The sequence below is a fragment of the Microcebus murinus genome, chromosome 17, assembly GCF_040939455.1.
Source record: "Microcebus murinus isolate Inina chromosome 17, M.murinus_Inina_mat1.0, whole genome shotgun sequence".
In the NCBI taxonomy this organism is placed as follows: domain Eukaryota; kingdom Metazoa; phylum Chordata; class Mammalia; order Primates; family Cheirogaleidae; genus Microcebus; species Microcebus murinus.
Window position 1 is genome coordinate 18739248 of NC_134120.1, and position 22029 is coordinate 18761276.

Consider the following 22029-nt stretch of genomic DNA (forward strand, 5'->3'; position numbering starts at 1 on the left):
GTCACTGCTTCTCTTTTGTTTGCTAATCAGTGAATCAGGGTCATTTCTCAGACAGTCTCTTCCTTTAGTACTTCTCTAAGTATTGCCTTTCCTTAGGCTACCATATATTCTTCCCTGGTTCCTTGCATTATCTTTACGGTGTAGACAAGAGGATGGCAAACTTCTGTTGAGGGCCAGGCAATAAAATATTTGGGCTTTGCTTGCCATAGGTCTTTTGCAACTATTCAATTCTTCCATTATAGCACAAAAATAGCTGTGAAAAATATGTAAATTACAAAAAGAAGCAGCAAACGGGATTTGACCTGCAGGCCGCAGTTTGCTGACCACTGCTCTGGACTATTACTTACCAAGACATACTTGCTATTATCCCCATGGCATTTTGGCACATTCAGAATTTATAAAAATTTACATGCACAATCATATTTATTATTAGTCACAAGGAAAAGCTTAATAATAATATTTCTTGAACACTTAAATGTCCTAGGATCTGTGTTAAGCATGCTACATGAATTATCTCATTTAATTTGTTCAAAGGCTTTGTGAAGTAAATTCTAATATGAGTCTTATTTTACAGATGAGGAAACTGAAGCATAGAGGCTTTAAGTATCTTGCTTAATTTAAGAATGCTAGGTCAAAGGAATTCACATGGGCCACATCCAGAGCCCACTCTATACAGCACTGTGTAGTTCTTCCTCCATACACTGGAACATACAACTTCAGGTGTAAGGCCTATAAACCCAGTGATGCAATGGTCAAAATGGCCCTTCGAGTTTGTTCTAATTAGCTATGGCCAAAGAAGTGACAACACTGACATTGTTCATTATCCAGTCCTCAATGATTTTTTTTTAGACAGGTTTCACTCTGTCTTCCAGCCCCGGGGGGGGGGGGGGGTAGTGGTATAATCATAGCCCACTGTAACCTCCAACTTCTGGGCTCACATGATCCTCCTGCCTCCTGCTTTAGCCTCCCAAGTAGCTGGCACTATAGGTGCACACCAGTATCTCTAGCTAATTTTTAAATTTTCTGTAGACATGGGGTCTTGCTATGTTGCCCAGCTGGTCTGGAACTCCTGACTTCAAGCAACCCTCTGCCTTGGCCTCCCAAAGTGCTAGGATTACAGTTGTGAGCCACTGCACCCAGCCTAGTCCTCAATGATCTTAAAGATTAAATACCCCAGAGACCACTATAAAGCATCTTATCCATGGTAACTTCCTTTTCTTTCTCTTGAGGCCCTTTGACTATCTGCAGAGAACAGAAGGGAAGACCTAGCTGTTAATTGAGAACATAGTTTATTTCATAAAGCACTGAACTCACTGTTTAGTTTTCAATTCACATGATTAATACAGGCAGCAACAAAAACAATTTGTAGCTTTTGGCAGAAATTTTGGTCTGGAGTAGCACATCCTCCAGGATTTACTGTGACTGAGAACAGTGGACAGTATGTCTTTTCTTTGCTTTGTAGAATGTAGACAGAAGATAAGGGATCAAGTATCCATATTAAATCTCTAGTGCAGTGGTCCCCAACCTCTTTGGTACCAGGGACTGGTTTCATGGGAAACAATTTTTCCACAAACCGGGGAGTGGGGGAGGGATGGCTTGAGGATGATGCAAGTGCATTACATTTTATGTGCATTTTTATTTCTATTATTATTACATTGCAATATATTAAATATAATGAAATTATTATACACCTCACCATAATGCAGAATCTAATGCCGCTGCTGATCTAACAGGAGGCACGGAGCTTAGGTGGTGATGCTGGCAATGGGGAGTGGCTGTAAATATAGATGAAGCCTCGCTCGCTTGCCCGCCGCTCATCTTCCGCTGTGCGGCCTGGTTCCTAACAGGCCACAGACTGGTATGAGTCCATGGTTCAGGGTTGGGGACTGCAGCTCTAGACCCCCTTGTCTCTGTGATAAATAAATGCATCTTTAAGAAAAATCATTTTTTATACAAGAAAACTTTTTTTTAACGTGAAATAGTTCAAGAACAGCCTAGTTATGAAAATACTTTCAGAATTTTTGAGGAAATGTCTTTATGCAAAATAAATAAATGAATGAATGTCTTTGATCATCTATTATTAATGTAAAACAGTTATTGGCTGGGTGCAGTAGGTCACACCTGTAATCCCAGCACTTTGAGAGGAAGAAGTAGGAGGATCATTTGAGGACAGGAGTTTGAGGCTGCAGTGAGTTATGATTGTGACACTGAACTCCAGGCTGAGTGACAGAGCAAGACCCTGTCTCACACAAAAAATGTATTAATTGTTCAATATGCATAGGCATTTTTAAATATGGATAAACAGGCTATATAGCATATAATTTAAAAAACCCTGATAATAAAAAAGTGTTTATTGTAGAAAATCTGAAAAATAAAGGATTGAGAAAAATATTTAAAAATTACCTCTAATCCTTATCCAGAGAAAACTATGGTTACTAATTTGATGTGTTTCATAATCTTTGGTGCATACTGTACATGTAGATTATTATTAAAGTAATACAGAATATAGCTTTACACCCTACTTTTTCCATTCAACATTATAGCGTGACCATTTTCCATACCTTTAAATGTCATGCAAAAGTATCATTTTTGTATATCTTAAATTTCACATTTTATTCTAACTCCTGTCCACTAGATATCAGATTTCCTTCACTCAATTATCTGGTACTCACTTGGAATCCTTATCAGAATAGTTTCTTTACAAAATGAGAAAAGTTAAGCCCTTTCCATTAAAATGATTAAAATAAAAACATGGGTTTAATTTTGGTTATCTGGAAAATTCGCTTATGCAAAACTTATAATGGTAAATAAATGAGCTGTTAATGAATGCAGATCATGTCTTGTCCAAAAATGTCTGTCTACATGACAGAGTATAATCACTATTTTTTACATCAATGCAGAGAAGAAGAAGCTGTGGTGTCAATAAATCTACATTTTAAACTGAAAATTTAAACAACAATAAATATATAGGCCAAATAAAATGTAAGTTGATTATTTGGGAAAATTAATTAAAATGAATAATTGCCATAATTAAGATATTCAAGATTTTTTTTCAAATTAACACTTTTAATCTTACCATTTCCTTCCTCTTCAAAATACATACATTCACACAATAATACACAATACATAGACAACAAACACAGACTCACAAATACACACTCATATTCCTGAAATAGTGAATCAATTCTACATTTTGCTACAGAGTTTAATCGTAAGATTTAGTGACAGATATTTTTCATATCTTGTCATATCTAACTATCATCATCACGTACATATGGCGAATTTTGGTGCAGAACCATGACCAGATTTTTCAAAAGCACCAATCAAAACATTTTGATCTTTCATTTAATATAAGCAATAAAACCCCTACTTTACCTTTTTGTTGTAACTTCTTAAAACATGTGATTTGGGGGAGGTTCAGTATATCAAACAACATCTTGAACCTCTCTGCTTTTTTTCCCTCTCCTCGAAGGTTCTTTATCTTGAAATTCAGCTCAAATTCTGAGTCTCACTAAAATTCAATTTAGTCGTTAATCCCATAAGGGGATACAATAGCTGCTACACATTCTGGCAGACTCAAAAATCCACAAATTTTTAGTTTTAATAATGTTTTCCCTGTCTCTAATTTCCTGTGTAAGAAAACATTCTCTTGGACAATTACCCCCGTAATGGCCTTGCCAGAATCAATTTCAACTTTAGCTGTCTCAGAGAGTTCAGTAGCAGTCTGAGATTTTTTTTTCTTCCCACAATTTTCATTTTACTGCACAAGAAACCTAAGTTTCTTTTTTCATTGCCATCTCAACTGCTTTCACACATTGTTAAATATATGTAGAACATATATGTACTAGAATTATGGATTGGTACGATATTCAGACTGTCTCCAACTTACACATGGGTTAAGTTCTAAAAACCCTTCTGTCAGTTAGTCGTTTGAAGCATCTTATACATTTAATGCTATAGTAGTAGCATGAGAGGGTAGATTCTGAGAAAAACAAAATGAAAAATATTTAAACCCTATTTCATCAGTAGAAAGCACTTTATGCAATATTTTAATGGCAGCTAGCTCCTAGTGATATGGAGAAATTCATTCTGAATTCCAGTAATAGATACCTCAAATACATCTCTCCCCATCTGGTGGCTTCTCTGCGGGGGCCATAGGAATGGCATGTGGGGTTAGGCTGGAAGGGGCAGCATAGGCATAAATAATCCCTATCGCCAATATCTTGTTAGCATTATACAACTTCAGAAAGAAAGACATTTCTCCAGAACAATCCCATCCTAGAGGTTCCCAACTGAGAAACAAAAAATAAGTTTATGCAGAAGAAATGGGAGACCTAGTCCTCAGTATATTCATAAGCCTGGTGTTAGTTATCAGATCCTCTCCATTTTTCCACTGAGAAGTGGGTAAACATTTTTTAATAACTTAGGAAAATGAAATGAAATTCAACTTACACAACAGCAGAGTCTCGGAAGCTACTCTCATAGATTGTTGTCGCATTTGTGAGAATTTCTCAAGCAGAAGTGACCACAAGCTGGCTGCCAGGGAGCAGGCAAAAGCATCCCTTCAGTAGTGACTACATGACTACTGATGTGGCGTATTCACCACAATTGCCCCATTGCCGCCTGCTGAGCATGAGTGAGGCTCCAGAACCTTTTCTTGTAATGGTACCATGTTCTTTTTATAAAAAGAATATTTCAAAAATGAATCAACATAACCTACCATATTATCACACTACACAAGAAAAACCACATGATACTATCAAGAGATGCAGAAAACACATCAGATAAAATTCACTCATGTTAAAAACTCTTAGCAACCTAGGAATAGAAGAGAACTTCCTCAACCCACTAGAGGGCTGCAGGTTTTTCATAGAACACTGCCCAGAGCTCACACAGGATCAGGAGTAGTTCGTGTTTCCATCAGGCATGTGACAAAAACCTCAGAAGTCAAAGGGCATTGGATAGAAGCAAACATTCTCAAACTAATAAAAGGCATCTACAGAAATTACAAGGTTCTATTGAATGACGAAAGACCAGATGCTTTTCCCCAAAGACCAAAGAAAAAACCAGGATATCTACTTTCAGCACTTGAATTCAACATTGGCCTATGGGTTCTAGCCAGCACAATACAATAAGAAAATGAAATAAAAGATATCCAGCTTGACAGACAGGAACAAAATTTCCTTATTTGGAGACAACCTGATCATCTTTGTAGAAAATCTTGTGGAATTGACAAAACAAAAGAAATTAGAACTAGTGAGTTTTGTAAGGTGACAGAATACAAAATCAATATAAAAGTTATATTTTGATATACTAGCCATGAGCAATCAGAAATTGAAACTAAAACAACATTCCTATAACATTACTATATGAAATTAAAGACAACTTAAATAAAGGGAAAGATATATTGTGTTCATTGGTTAGAAGACTCAATAATGTTAAGAAATACATAGATAGATTAAATACAATCTCAATCAAAATTCCAACAGGCTTTGTAATAGAAACTGATAAGTTGATTTTGAAATCCATATGGAAATGCAAAGCACCTAGAATGCTCAAAATAATTTTGGAAAAGAAGAGCACATTTGGAGGACTAATGCCACCTGATTTGAAGACATTATAAAATATCAGTGATTAAAAAATGGTATTGACATACAGATAGACAAATTTATCTGAAATTTGACTAAAATAAAGAATCCAAAAATAGACTTGCACATATATGAACAATTAATTTTCAACAAAGGTACAAAAGCAATTTATATTTGTGAAAGATAGTCTTTTCAGTAAATTATGCTGAAACAATTGTCCACGTGCAAAAATAAATAAATTAATAAACTTTGATTTATGTTCACACAATATACAAAAATTAACTCCAAATATATCATAAACCTAAATATAAAACTTAAAACCATAATAATTCTAGAAAAAGAATTTATACTTACAAAATAGGTGTGATATGCACCACCTGGGGGTAGGACACGCTTGATGTTTTGGTAAGGCAGGGGGTGGGGGGAGGAATGGCAGGGGCAATATATGTAACCCTAACAATATTTGTACCCCCATAATATGATAAAATAAAATAAAATTAATAAAAGAAAGAAAAAATCATAAGCAAAAACCTTTGTGACATTGGGGTTGGCAAAAATTTTAAATTCGAGGCCAAAAACATGATCTGTAAGAAAGCAAATGGATAATTTGGATTTCATCACACTTAAAGCCTTCCGTTCTGGAAAGACACTGTAAAGAAAATGAAAATCAAGCTACAGACTGTGAGAAAGGTTTGCACATCATGAATTTTATAAAAAACTTGTTCCAGAATATATAAAGAATTTTCAAAACTTAATTATAAGAAAACATACAACTCAGTTAAATAATGAACAAAGGATCTGGACAGATACTTTAACCAAGAAGATATATGATTGGCAAATAAGCTCATGAAAAGATGTTCATCATTATTAGTCGCTAGAGAAGTGCAAATTAACATTTCACCACAGACATAATGGAATGGCTGAAATGAAAAAGCCCTCACCATACTGAGTGCTGGCAAGGATAGGGAGAACAAGATCTAAAACTGCTGGTGGGAATGCGACATGGTACAACCACTCTGCGAATACTGTTTGGGAGTTCCTTAAAAAGTTAAGGCATACACCCACCACTTGATTCAGTCATGCCACTCCTAGGAATTCACCCAAGAGATATTAAAGTGAACATCTATACAAAGACTTGTATATGAATGTACAAAGCAGCTTTATTTGTCATAGCCAGATACTGGAAACAACCCAAATGTCCATCAACAGCTGAATGGATAAACAAACTATGGTGTAGCCATACAATGAAATGCTATTTAGTAACAAAAAGGAATGAATTACATGATGAACATGAAGAAAATTTAAAATCATTATGCTGAGTGAAAGAAGCCAAGCAAAAAGAGTACAAATTATGTATGATTCCATTTATAGAAAATTCTAGAACATGTGAACCAATCTAGAGTGAGTGAAAGTACATCCGCGGTTGCCTAGGGACCGTAGGGCAGGAATGGTAGGAAGAGATTACAAAGAGCCACAAGGAAACTTTGGTGTTTTAAGATGTATTCATATGTCAAATTTTACCAAGTCATATTATATACTTTATATATATGCAGTTTATTTTATGTTGGTTACAACAAACTAACATAAAGCTCCTCCATAAAGCTGTTAAAGCACTAAAAAAATAATCATATTACAGACTCTTCTTCAGTTCTTTGGAGAGGAATCTGACTGAATGGACAGCTCAGTTTCATGCAAGGAAGGAGTACTAGTGTTCAAGAGTGGTGTCTAAATAGATAGAAGATTAAAGGAGGACCATTTTAATCCTATTTAATGCAGCTACTTTTGTCAAACTATGTCAATCATTTTTCTTAAATAAAAAAATTAAAATGGGCTATTTTTTGGAAATAGTGGAGAAAATGGCAAAGGATCTATCTGGACTTTTCCCCCCACTTTTGCTATCAGGGCTAATGGCAATCAAAGCCCAGGTATCTCCAGCTCAGGAACCAATGTGACTGGTGAGGGAGGACCCTTTGGGACCAGTCAAGGCTTCTGGCTAGAAAGCATGCATCTCTCATCTCAGGTCTCTAAAGAGAAAGCACAGTACTCTCACCTCCAGACTCAGATCCAGCCTCTAAGAAAGCTCCCATTTCTCTTTTCTGGGCTGGCCAGCCCAGCTCAGATGCTACCTGCTCCTTTTCACTCACCGTTTCTCAGCTGTCCCATTTGGGGAAAAGCCCTGCACTGGCAGAGAGAATTGAGTCAGTGTTTACAATACTACCATTTCCACTTTCAAGTCTTGTTGCCCAGCACAAAGTGACAGGTGATTTACATTCTCAAAACGATCTACACCAAAACTACAGGGCTATGTGTCTTACTACTCCACTCCTTGAGGTGACATAATCCTAGACAATATACTACAGCACAACAAAGTCCTTGAAAAAAGCTACACTAGCTCCCCCCCCCCATCAAGGAGAGATAAAACAAAGAGAATATTAAGGAGTTTTCTAAACACTAGGTAGGTGTATGAGCTTGGACGAGTTGCAACTTGTGGGTCTTTGATTTCCCCATCCATAGAAATGAAAAGATTATACAGAATGATCTCGAAGGTCTCATTCAATTCTGTGCAGACCCATATGTTCCCAGGCCTTAGTGGGTTTGCAATCTGGTTGAAGTAGAAGACTAACCATCCTGAAAAAACAGCAAGCATTACTAGAAAAAATACAATTATGTGTTCAATTATGTGGTACGGATTCTGAGTGTTCTAAGAATTCAGGGCACGGTAGTTTCTGAGATTGGGGAAACAACTCAAGGCTTCCTGGAGAAGCAGTGGTTTTAGCTTGGTCTTAAACATGATTTATTAGCATGATAATTTCAAAATCCATTGGGGCAGTGGCTAATTTTCAGGGCAGGAACTGTGTCTTCTTAATCATTGTACTTTTCCTCCCCAGAGCTCCATGTCTACACCATTGGAGTTAGTTTCAAATCCACTCTGTCTTGTCCTGTTTACTGTGGGCTCATGCGTGCTAGTCCAATGCATTTGTGAGTTCTTTGAGAGCTGGGCCTCTATGTTACATGTCTGTATCCAGCCTCATCAATTTCGTGGAGAAGAGAGGATGGTGCTGGTGGGTATTGGTGTAGTATATACATACCACAAAAGGGTAGTTGGTATATATGTGTATATGACTGCAAGAATATGAGCCTCAAGTTTTCTGATTGTTTTGTTTTATCTTGTCTATCTTCAGCTAAATGCTCTTCCACCTTTTACCATGTTTGATGTCTTTTGAAATCCTTCTTTAAGTCTTTAACTTGGGTACCTCGTACTCAGGTCCTGAGAAAATTATAGTCTAAAGATAACAGTCTCTGCATCCCTCCTAAAGCCTCCAGCATGGAGCTGGGTGTAAAGCAGTGCTTTATAAAATAGCTATTTCTTCATCTATTTATTTATCCCTAAATTTATTTTTCCTTAGGCAATTGAAATCTTGTTAAATTGCTGTAGTGTCAAATTTCAGAGCATAGTTAATTCTAATGCAGCAATTGGCTGGAGCTAGAATCCCTGCTGAACCTAGACATGCCAGAACAGTGTCACATTTGGGACACGATGACTTAGGAACTTGAGCATGAAACTTGAGATTGGTTTATGAATTAGGGCCTGTGCAGAGTATGGGCAGGAAGGGTTTGGCAGATTGTATTAGTGGCCACAAATATTCATGTCTTACTGAATTTGTAGCCTTTGCCATGTGATTTTGCAGTTTCACTAAAGAGGCAAATTATATTCCCCCCTTGTCCCTGCCCTTAAATTTAGGCTGGGCTTGTGACTCCCCTTGGCCAATTGAATACAGCAGAAGTAAGAATATGCCAGATCCAAGCCTCGGCTTCAGGAGGCCTGGCATGTTTCCACTTGCTCTGCTCTTGCTCCTCTGCTGTGGCCATGAGCACATACCTGGGACAGCCACAGGAAGCTGAGACATAGGAACAGAGCTAAGTTTCCCCAGCATCCCAGCCAAGACCAAACTAAACATAAGACCCCAAATGTGTGAGTAAACCCAGCCAAGATCAGCTGAGCCCAGCCCGTGTCTACTGAACTCAGTAGACGTGTGAACCAAAACAAAAATGCTCATTGTTGTACATACATCACTAAGGTTCTGAGGTTGTATGTTACGCAGCACTGTTGGTGACAGACAACACAAATACAGAGGGCTTCACTGCAGCTGCAGAAAGTGGGACTAGTGTTCAGCTTCAGCTCTTGCAGTCCCCTCTCACACACCAGTACCAGGGGAGTTGCCAGACTTTCTATTCCTCAGACTTGTCAGTCTTCTCTACCTGTGATTTGGAAGAAGAGCTGGCCTCTGTTGGACTGAAAAAGTTCAAGAGGTTCCTGGGTAAGTGGTGGCTACAAACTTCTCAAGATGATGATTCTGCACTTCCTGGTAAAAGGAGCAGGGGGTTCTTTTTAGGGTTCAAGTGTTACAAATAAAATGAAACAGATATGAGTATGCTTTATAAGTGGGCCATGCCAGTTATATTATATATTTAGGTAACTTAGGGGAAATAAGACAAAATCAAAACCACTAAAAGTAGAATAATTCCATTTGAGATATGGTGACAGTTGGACCTATTAAAATGTCTTGAATAGATGGACTGATCTATTCATTAACGAAAAATGTTTATTCAGCAACTACTGTGTGCCAGGCACTATTTTGGGTATTAGAACTACATCAGTGAACAAAACACAAAAACTTCCTCTACTCACAGAGCTTATGTTCTAGTGCATTCGGTAAAGAACATAAAATTGCCCCTCCCAGAAAGTGCTGTGTATTTTAGAAAAACATTTTAGAGAAAATAATCAGTACACATATTAAGTAAATCATGTAATACGTTGAAAGGTGACACGTGTTATTGGAAAGAGAAAAATAGAGTAAGGGGAATATAGAGTGCCACAGGGAAGGGTTGGGGGACAGTTACAATTTAGAGGTGACATTGAAACAAAGACTTCAAGGTGAGAGAGTCAGGGAGGTACAGTAGAGACCATTAGGAGGCTACTGCAGGAATTAAGGTGACACATGTTGGCCCAGCCATGGTGCTGTGAGAAGGGCTGGATTGTTGGTAGACATTAAAGGGAGAGCTGAAGAGATTCATTGCTGGGTAGGATGTGGGGCATGAGAGAGAGAGAGAGAGAGACAGAGACAGTGAGAGAGAGAGAGAGAGAGAGAGAGAGAGAGGGAGAGAGAGAGACACTTCAAGGCTTTGGGCCTGAGAACTGCAGCAAGGGAGGCGCCTTTACCTGAGTTGGGAAAAGTCAGAGGAACAGAGTTTAGTAGAAAGACTAGAAGTTCCATTTTGCACATATTAAGGTTGAGTGATCTGCTAGACATTCAAGTAGAGATATCCTGTATTAAGTAATACTAGAATCTGGATTTCTAGATTCAGTGAAAAAGCTAGATTCTCCTTTTCAAAGCATACAAGCATACCCAGAAATCCATAGATTTCTGATTTTCTAGAAGAGTGGTGATTTTTAATGTCTGTATGCTTTTAAATTACATCTCCATTTTCTTGACTTAAACTTTTGCATACATGGCATAATTATTCCTCCTCAGGATAGACCCAGTTATTTATTTCCAAATTATGAATTTTGTGTGGTGACAAAAATTACCAATCAATATCATAAAACCTTTAAAAGCATCACCTACGTCATTTCAAGTGCTAGCTAAACATGGAGCTGAGAATCCTGGTATACCATCAAATTGCATATTTACTGTTGTAATTTCAGATATCCCTAAATTTGTTTTAGCCATCCAACCATCTTTATTGAACAAATACCATGAGCCTGGCATTGTGCTTGTGCCAGAGAATTTTCTTAATGCCCTCTTGGCATTTTTATGAGCCTGTATCGAGGCAGCAGTGGATTTACGGAGGGCGTGAGGAACAAGTGACTAGATTAAAATGTTCATTACGAGATGACTATAAATTCAGGGTTGAGCAAATAGTTGGGGGAACACCGGAGGGAAGCCGTCACTCTCTTTTTTTTATTCCACATGCAAATTCCATCTCCAGTTTTGCAGACAATTCCTTGATTTACTAGTTCTTACATTCAACCCTTCCTCTCTGCTCTCCTACCCCACCAACAGGTGCTGGCCTTTCTCTGAAACAGACAGAAATGGGTTATTAGATCAAATATTTCCAGCTCATGGGTTACACGCCCAGATAACAAAGTTTTACCCTTTAAATTGGGACCACTAAAGTTCAGATTCTGGCAATGAGTGAGGTTTCGTCAGAAGAGCAGGGAGGGAGCGGACTTCTCAGACCCCGCAAGAGAGGTGGCTTTCTTGGGAGCCTGGAGCCACTTCCAAGTCTCACGTGCATTCAGTAAAGAACATAAAATTGCCCCTCCCAGAAAGTGCTGTGTATTTTAGAAAATGAAGTTCAGTGCCGATGTTTTGCACATGACAAACTGAGGAAGGTACCTTTGCTTGGATGAGGACCCGGCTCTGGAGGGAGGCAGCCTCCTTCAAGCCTCAGCTCCACAGCTCCGGGCCAAGTGACTTTGAGTGAGCCACTTCCCGGGCCTGTGCCTTGGTTTCTTAATCTGTAGAAAGGGCGAATTGTTATAAGAGTAACAAGGTTGCTGTGAAGATCAGATGAGATAATCCAGGTAAAGCATTTAGTCTAGTGCTTGGCACAAGATAGGTGCTCAATACACGTTAGGCATTTTATCTTCTGATTTCCATCTTTGATTTTACAATTCAAGTTTTGATGAGTCTAGAGCCTAGGCTGATCATGTGAAACAAAAGAGCTCTGTGGGATGGTGTCTAAGGTCCCTCAGCCCTACAGTTTGTGATCCTAAGTGCTTACAGCGTCATCAGGAAACAGGATGTCTAGACGTTTTATGAAATGTCCACTAGGTGGCAACATGTTGTCATGTTTCCTGTCCTGACTAAATTTGTAACAGGGACCCTGAGAGACCAAATTCACCTCATCCGATACTTAAGAATTTTATCACAAACAAACAAAAATGGACTGGATAAAGTAATTATTTGAACGAAAAAGCTCCAGTTAGTGAGTTTTTGTCTAAAAAATAATATATTTATTATTCACATGCTTGATCAGTTATCCTTGTATCATAAAAACAATATGATGCTAAATATTATACTTAGGATTTATTTCTCATTCTTATTTATTTGATTTTTAAATGTTCTGTTTTAACTTATTGGTTAAAAATTGTTAACTTATTGGTTAAAAACAAAGAATGGAGGATATAAGAAATATTCCTCACCACGATTCAGAAATTTCATCGCATGATTTTCTGTTCCTTTGGCATGATATTAACAACTTGGGGAGAGAAGGGATAGGAAAGTTTTTCTTTTTACAGATTTTATGTTCTTAGATCAAAGTATTGACACAGACAAAAAAGTCAGCAACAGCACAAGGGGTACAAACCTTGTGTTCCACCAGGGTGGAATTTTTTTCAAATATCAAAGTAATCTCTCTAAAATAAACATCTATTTTTACTTTCCTTTGCTATTCCTTTATAGTGTGTTCATTTGAAGAAGCATAGATGAGGAATGAGGGGAGAAAGAGCCAGTGAATTTGACATAAAAGGAGGCTTTGTGATGCAGCTACTAATGGGACAACAAGGAGAAAACAAAAATAAGAATTTTTGGATGACGAGGGAGAGAGGTGAGAAGAAAATGTTCCCAGGGCTATGGATTGGCATTGAAGAACTCCATCCTGAAGAGGGTCTTATATGTGAAGCACAATGAGATAATAAAACCATCACAAAGAGATAAGAAATATTTGTATGATGAAATTTTGTTACCTTATATGGTATATATTTTAGTATATTATTCAAAGGGCTTTGAGAAAGCCATGACACATTTTATTGCTTACTTATGTTAGAGTAGGAGACTAGGTGACAAGGTTGAGAGCAGATACAGGGACTTTCAGAGTGGGCACAGGTGTTAAAGCAAACAACCCCCAGGCAGAAGCTAACTAGAGGGGCTGATAACCACAGGCAAGAACCAGCTTTGACTAGCTTGCCAGCTATCTCTGCCACCTGACATGAACCTTGGCTAATTATAATATCATTTACATGTGGTTTTAAAATTTCTCCATGAAATTGAAATCACCATGACAGTTCCGAGACAACCATATAGAGTGTGAAAATAGGAGGGAACCCAATTCTAGGAATTACTACCCAAATTCTAAGTAAAAGCCTACCCTTTTGCCTTGAATGTTCCTCCCCTCAATTAGTAAGATTTCAAAAGACCAAAAACCACTTCCTCCCAATGCAGCTATTCTCTTTTGACCTGCCCACTCCCCCTCTCCTCAGAGTGTACTTTTGCTTTCAATAAGAGCTGTCACTTGCTTGGCTTATGTGGTACATTCTGGAACTCTTTTCTCCAATGATCACCAAGAACCTGGAAAAACCTCCACTTGGAGGCCAGTAACACTTACATTTACTGCAAAGCATAAAACGGAGGGGGAAATAGTTGATATTAACAAAGTTTCAGAACAGGTGTTGTCTATGTGCATTTCTTCTGAAATCCCACTGTCTGTAATCAAATAATAATAAATTCCTGATCAGTTCATACAACAAATTTTTACTTTTTAGTTAAAACCATCATTCATGATCCAATTACTGCCTGGAAATTAATCTCTGAACTAGTATGAAATTAACATTCCTAAACTCATATTTGTAAGCAACACTTGAAAATTTGTATTTGTTTTTGTCAGTGGCGGTGGGGTCCATGGTGGAAAAGGAGGCATATTGATTACAATACATATTATTGAGGAAGGGTTATCCTAGCATACATCTTTGATTATACTGAAAATCACCCTGTGGTATTACATAAATATCTGCAAATGTTGTATAATGGGGTTTTATTTGTTTGTTTGTTTTGCAAACACACTGTCAGTACACAGATGGTTTAGAACTATTTAAAGTAAAGTTGCTGAGAGCTGGAAACTTGGCCTTAGTAAAGACAAAGTATCATTGTTCATTAAACAAATATTTATTGACTTCCTGATGTAGGCCTTAGGAGTTCAACAGTGATCCAAATAGACGTAGTCTCTGCCCTGCAATTGCTCATAGATTTTAATTGGAAAACAGACAATAAGTAAACAATATTTGTAATGACGGAAAAAAAGGCTAGTAGAAATTTTAAGAAGGTTTTAAGTTTACTAAATAAATAACTTATACATCTAAAAAAAAACCCCAGAAAACCCCATATGGTTTAATATAGTTTATTAATGAACTGTATAAGCATGTTATACAGTACTACCAACTTGTTGGTACTCTGCCATCCTTATAGCTAGCACAGATTCTACAAAAGAAACTCTTTATCTGACCCTATTTACTGACTCACTGAATTTATCCTCTAGTGTCCATTCCACTGATAGCATCTACGAGTAACGCTCACTGCCTCTGGATCCTGGCAGCTAGTGGACTAGCTCTCTAGAACCTCAGATCCTCTGCTCACATTAGTGAGTTGTATGCTTACTAAATATCAATCACATGTTTTACCAAACTTGTTTATGCTGATTCTACTCTACATTTTGATTTTGAGATTTATTTAAATATTATGTGAACTGATGAAGTAGTATAAAAAAGAATAGTTGTTTTTTATGAAAAATAGATTGAATGCTTTGAAAAAGACTCAAACATGAATTACTAAGAAATTTTTGCTTCCTAAATATTTAGGATAAGGAAACTAATGGATTAGAAAAATCAGTGAAAATCTGGAAAGATCTTGGATTTCTTAGATTTTTTCATAAGTGTGCACTTGGATTTCTTCATGAGTGTGTTTAAGTTCTTATTTTTCTTGAAAAGAACTAAAGCTGGACATTTCTACTATAACCTTTTTGGGTGTGTTTATTTAGAATCAAGATGCCTAAAGATGATTCCTTTAGATACCTAAAGATGATCAGTAATCTGTCACTTACTCAAAGATTTGGGTCCTGCCTCAAAATACTGGGAAAGAAATGTATACTTATTTTTTTTTTTTTAGTTGACACATAATTTTATTGTACATATTCATGTAATTTTATTGTACATATTGTTGCTACAAGAGGCCCTGATTATTAATTAAAGTTTTATTTCATGTAGTCTGAGTAACAAGGTGGCCCTGAACAGCAAGAAGGAGTGCTGGGGTTGGCTTTCTCTGACCCCCAGTGCATGGTTTGGGGTTAAGGTTGAGTTTAAGAGCTGTGGTTCTAGACTAGTCTTATACCTGTCTTTGGGGGTTTCTTGAACAATCTATCCCACTGCATCCATTCTTGGTGGGACTGTTGACTAAGATGCTCTTCCCAACGTCAGCCAAATGATGAACAATTTACACATGTTGATGAATAAGATTATCTCTCAGACAATGAAATTTTCTGTGGAGAGAACAAATATGGTTAGAGCTGACTCCCTGTAACAGCAGTGGATTGGGGAGGCTTCTCTGCATCCTGCTCATAGACCCCTTGTCCAGGAGAGACATCTGGGGTTTTCTTCTTCCTGAGGCCTAGCTGTTCAGATTTTCCTCTAATTCTGTGCACTCTTACTAATTAATTCATTCAATTGTTTTGGTTTGGGGCACAATTACTTGTGCCTGCTCCTTAAGAGCACTGAATGATTTTCTAGCTCAAAGAACTGTCCTGGTCTATGCATATTGGACTTTTCTATTGCAAACATTCAATGACTCCCTGTGACCTGCAAAGTTAAGTATATATTCCTTGCCATAGAGTTTCAGGCCTTCCAAAATATAATGGTGGTTTACTTTTCAAAGTAGTGCTTGCTATTGTTTCCCTACTTACATCTTGCTCTCTAGTCAATAAGTTACCTGGCATTACCCATCTATGGTAAATCATCATAGTAAAAGCTGACAGTGAATCATGCCTCCTGGTGTTCATGCCTTTGTGTAGTCTCTCCTGTGTTGACTCTAGGTTTGGCCAGCAGTTCTGAGGGTGAAAGAGGCTTAGCTGCCCCATGTGGTTTGTGGCTGCATGTTGAACAGTGCTGCTTGACCCATTTGCCTGAGCCTGAGCTCAAAGACATGGTCTGACTGTAGACTGGTCACCTAGTAAAGCCCTTTGCTCTTCTTTGACCACAGATTGGGCTAGTTCCAAGGCCAGTTGTATCCTGTGATCTTTTCTTTTCCTGAATTCCTAGCCTTGCCCTCACCCTCCTCACTCTTGTGTCCATGCTCCAGGGAAAATTACGGGAATAGAAATCTTAATGCTAAAAATAGCTCACTACTTCCAAGGAGCTTGTTGCCCATGCAGTGTAATGGAAGGGGCTGAAATGTTTGTGTGAAGTCCACTGAGTCTTTGTTTTGAACACACTTTTCCATCACACAAAGAGGCTTAACCAAAGACTCAGTCCAAGAAACCCCTTTGAGACTTTGTTTAATCTAGTTCTAAAATCTTAAGTGCCAGAGAGACTAACATTTCCTTAGGATAACTTTCTTGAATCCTATCACTCTCATTTTTGAGGAAATTGGCTCTCTACAAGTACAGGCATACCTCATTTTGTTGTACTTTGCTTTATTGAACTTTGTAGATATTGCATTTTTTTTTTTTTTACAAACAGAAGGTTTGTGGCAGCCCTGTGATATATAATGATGTTTTCTGATCCTAAATGTCTCAAAATGGAGTCACTTATGACATGTGACTCAGCCTACAGTGAAATTGATGGCTTCTTAAAGTGATAAGCATATGTACCCTGGCCTAAGGTGATAAGATACACCTAAGGTGATAAGATAACACCTGTGGTGGCCAAGCATTCCTGATACCTGACAAAAAGTGAAAGTGAAACCAAAAGCCAGCGGAGATGATGGCAATGGATACTCCTGCTGAGGGCCATAAAAACTGCAGAGACTGACTGTGGCCCCCGTGCCCCTGAGAACTCCAAGGCCTTTTTTCCATCAGGCAGTGGCTACTGGAAGCTCTGCTGGGAGAAGAGCAGTAACGTCCCCTGCTGGTCAACCTTCCTAGGGACAATTGGACCTTTGTCAGTCAGTGGGCTGGTCTCCAGAGCTATGGGCTGTGTTTCCTTCGCCCTCTCTCTTATCACGTACTGCCTGGGCATGTTGAATATATTTGCATGATTGCTGGTGTGTGAAGGCCTTGTAATAAACCGTGAATTCCGGAGCATTTAGTTGGCCATTGAGTCACTGTGAAACCTCCCAGCCTCCAGGTTGGAATTAGCACAGCTAGGCTGATTGGAACCTGACACCACCATGCTGCATTGGGCAAGTCTTTCGGTGCCCTTTCTCCAACAGCATGTGCTCACTTTGTGTTCCTGTGTCACGTTTTGGTAATTCTCACACTGTTTCAAATTTTTTCATTATCATTGTATCTGTTTTGGTGATCTGTGATCAGTGACCCTCGATGTTACTGTTGTAATTGTTTGGGAGCACCATGAACCATGCTTATATGAGACAGCAAACTTAACTGATGAATGTTGTGTGTGTTCTGACTGCTCCGACGACAGGACATTCCCACCTCTCTCCCTTTCCACGGGCCTCTGGGCCTCCCTGTTCCCTGAGAGACACCCATATTGAAATTAGGTCAATTAATAACCCCACAATGGCCTCTAAGTGTTCAGGGGTAAGAAAGAGTCACACGTCTCTCACTTTAACCCAAATGCTAGAAATGCCCAAGCTCAGTGAGGAAGGCATAGCAAAAGCTGAGATAAGCCGAAATCTAGGCCCCTTGTGCCAGTTAGCCAAGCTGTGAGTGCAAAGGAAAAGTTCTTGAAGGAATTTAAAAGCGCTACCCTAGTGAACACACGAATAATAAGAAAGTGAGACAGCCTTATCACTGATACGGAGAAAGTTTTAGTGGTCTAGATAGAAGACCAAATAAACCAAGCATTTCTTTAAGTCAAAGCCTAATCCAGAGCAAGATCCTAACTCTCTTCAATTCTATCAAGGCTAAGAGAGGTGAGGAAGCTGCAGAAGAAAAGTTGGAAGCTAACAGAGGTTGGTTCATGAAGTTTAAGGGAAGAAGCCATCTCTATAACATACAAGTGCAAGGTGAGGTAGCAAGTACCAATGTAGAAGCTGCAGCAAGTTATTCAGAAGATCTGGCTAAGATCATTGATGAAGGTGACTACACTAAACAACAGATTTTCAATGTAGACAAAACAGCCTGCTATTGGAAGAAGATGCCATCTAGGACTTTCATAGCTAGAGAGAAGTCAATGCCTGGCTTCAAAGCTTCAAAGGGGAGGCTGATTCTCTTGGTAGGGGCTAATGCAGGTAGTGACTTTAAGTTGAAGCCAATGCTTATTTGCCATTCTGGAAATACTAGAGCCCTTAAGAATTATGCAAAACTACTCTGCTTTGGCTCTGTAAATGGAAAAACAAAGCCTGGGTGACAGATGAAAGCATATTTGCTTAGAGCATAGTTTACTAAATATTTTAAGCGTAATCTTGAGACCTACTACTCAGCAAAAAGAAACTTTTCAAAATGTCACTGCTCATTGACAATGCATCTAGTCACCCAAGACCTCTGATGGAAATGTACAAGGAGATTCATGTTGTTTTCATGCCTGCAAGCACAACATCCATTCTGCAGACCATGGACCAAGGAGTAATTTATACTTTCAAGTCTTATTATTTAAAAAATGTGTTTTGAATGGCTATAGATGTCATAGATAGGGATTCCTCTCATAGTTTGGGAACAGTGAATTAAAAATATTTTGGAAAGTATTCTCCATTCTAGATGCCATTGAGAATATTTGTGATTCATGAATGGAGGTCAAAATATCAACAATAAGAAGAATTTGGAAAACTTTGAGGGTTTCAAGACTTCAGTGGAGGAAGTAACTGCAGATGTGGTAGAAATAGCAAGAGAACTAGAACTAGAAGTGGAGCCTGAAAATGTGACTGAGTTGCTGTAATTTCATCATGAGACTTTAATGAATGAGGAGTTGCTTCTATGCATGAGCCAAGAGTGGTTTTTTGAGATGGAAAGTACTCTGGTGAAGATGCTGTGAATGTTATTGAAATGACAACAAAAGATTTAGGATAATATTACATGAACTTAGTTAATAAAGCAGCAGCAGGGTTTGAGAGGATTGATTCCAATTTTGAAAGAAGTTCTCCTGTGGGTAAAATGCTACCAAACAACATTATATGCTGTAGAGAAATCTTTTGTGAAAGGAAGAATCAATCAATGTGGCAAACTTCGCTGTTATTTTAAGAAATTGCTACAGCCACCCCAACCTTCAGCAACCACCACCCTCATCAATCAGCAGCCGTCAACATGGCATCAAGACCCTCTTAGCAGCAAAAAAATTAGAACTCACTGAAAGCTCAGATTATCACTTGCATTTTTAGAAATAAAGTTTTAAAATGAAGATATGTACATTTATTTTTAGACATAATGTTATTGCACACTTAACAGCCTACAGTACAGTGTAAGCATAACTTTTTTTTTAAGTTTTTATTTAAATTTTAACCTAAATGATAGTTTATTTTATTTTATTTTTTATTTCAGCATATTATGGGGTTATAAATTTTAAGGTTTCAAATAATGCCCTTTCCCCCCTCCCTCCACAAGTCTGAGCTTCCACCGTGACCATCCCCTGGACGGTGCACATCTCTCTCATTATGTGTGTATATACCCACCCCCCTCCTCCCTCCCACCTGCCCAATACCCTAATTACTGTAGTTCCTATGTGTCCACTTAGGTGCTGGTGAGTATATGTGGTTCTTGTTTTTTCATTCTTGGGATACTTCACTTAAAAACATAACTTTTATATGCACTGGGAAACCAAAGAATTCGTGTGACTCACTTTACTGTGGATAATTGCTTTATTGCGTTGATCCGGAACCCATAATATCTCCAAGGTACACCTGTAACACAGCAAAAGAGAAGAAAAGTCACCAAAGGGCAATAGGCCAAAATTCTCACGTTCTGGAGTAAAAAAATAAACTCAGCACTATAATCAAAACCATCGTTCATATTTTATTATGTTGATGGCATATTTATCCCAATTTTGAAACATTTTAGTTAGAAAGGTTTCAAATAATTTAGTAATTTTATAGTTGATAGCAGAAAAGAAACTCTTTATCAAATATATAACTATATGAGACAGACAAGGGAATATGCACAGTCTTTCTGTATATAAGCTCTATTTTCATATTCCTAGAAGATTCAGCTAAGTTTGAGCTGTGGGCTATTCCTGGGTCAAAACCCCAGCAAGTCCTGGGTCTTGGCTACTTTCATGGAGAAGGAAAGAGGCACAAGAGGATTCTAAAGTGATGATCACTGTTGTGATTTGGAATTATGTCTGAGGTCCTGAGACATGGGTTAAATTTAACTTAGATCATTAACTAGATGAATGTTAGGCTAGGATTTCAGCGTAAACAATCTGACAGGGTGATTGGCAGCCTCTCATTATAGAGGCGTAGTGATTAATTAACACAGAGCTTAATTAATTTTGTAAGGAAAGGAACAGTATTTCTTTGCAGTGAAAAATCAATGTTTGAATACTTGGAGCCCTTCTCTGAGCTAATTTCTCTCCGATATTTAGCTCACTTTAAATTCTCGGTTCTCAGTAAATGTTACATGCTTCCAACTATTAAGGTAATTGGGAATATTTATAATATTCTGCCTCGAGTTATTTTTGGAAGAATGTGAAGTGTAAATGAACACATATTTTTATTCTCGTTTCAGTTTCAGAAGCATATTTATATGATTGTACAAGTCAGGATGTTAAACTGTATTATTGAAAGCAAAGATGCATATGGACACTGTGGAAAAATATCTACCCCCCTGCTTATGGTAGGAATTCTATCAATATTGTACTAAATGCTTATTTAAATCAGTTTGCTATTGCCAAAACCCAGAGAATGATTTCCTTAAATATTGGAGTGAATCTTAGGGACTGTGGAAAGGAGTTCATTCTCTTGACATATGACTTAGCAGTAATCCCTATTCTGAAACAATCCAAGAACAGAATATTTTCTGTCTCCTGGAAAAGTAATTTACTGGGAGGATGCAAAGAGAGCTTAGAGGCTGGAGATGGGAGGGGCTGGGATACTTCCTCTGCCTGGGAAAGAAAGGTGTCGCCTGCCAAGGAGCCCAGGATGAAGACGAAGTCACTTGGATGTCTGTCACTTAGACCATCTGAGATCTGAGCTCAGAACACCAAATGAAGGTGCCCTGCTTCCCTGAGGAGCAACATGGGGAATGTGGTGCAGACCAGCTGCGCAGCACACAGACACAGAGAGGGGACAATGAAGGGGGTGGACCTCATGACAGATAGACCTCCAAGGACCTTTCTGGGAGAGGTGGGGCGACATCTCACTACAGAACCAGAAGTCCAGAAAGCACTCAGGGGGACTGCATCTTCTTTTTCCTTCTGGTGAACCAAGAGTTACCGCGAAGCTTGAGGGGCCCTAGAAGAGCAGAGAGAAGGAAGCAGGAAAAAAATAGTGTCGCTCTGTAAAGGCCAGAAAGGACCCTGGGAAGCATTGATCAGGAAACAGATCCCAGAACTCAGTGAGCA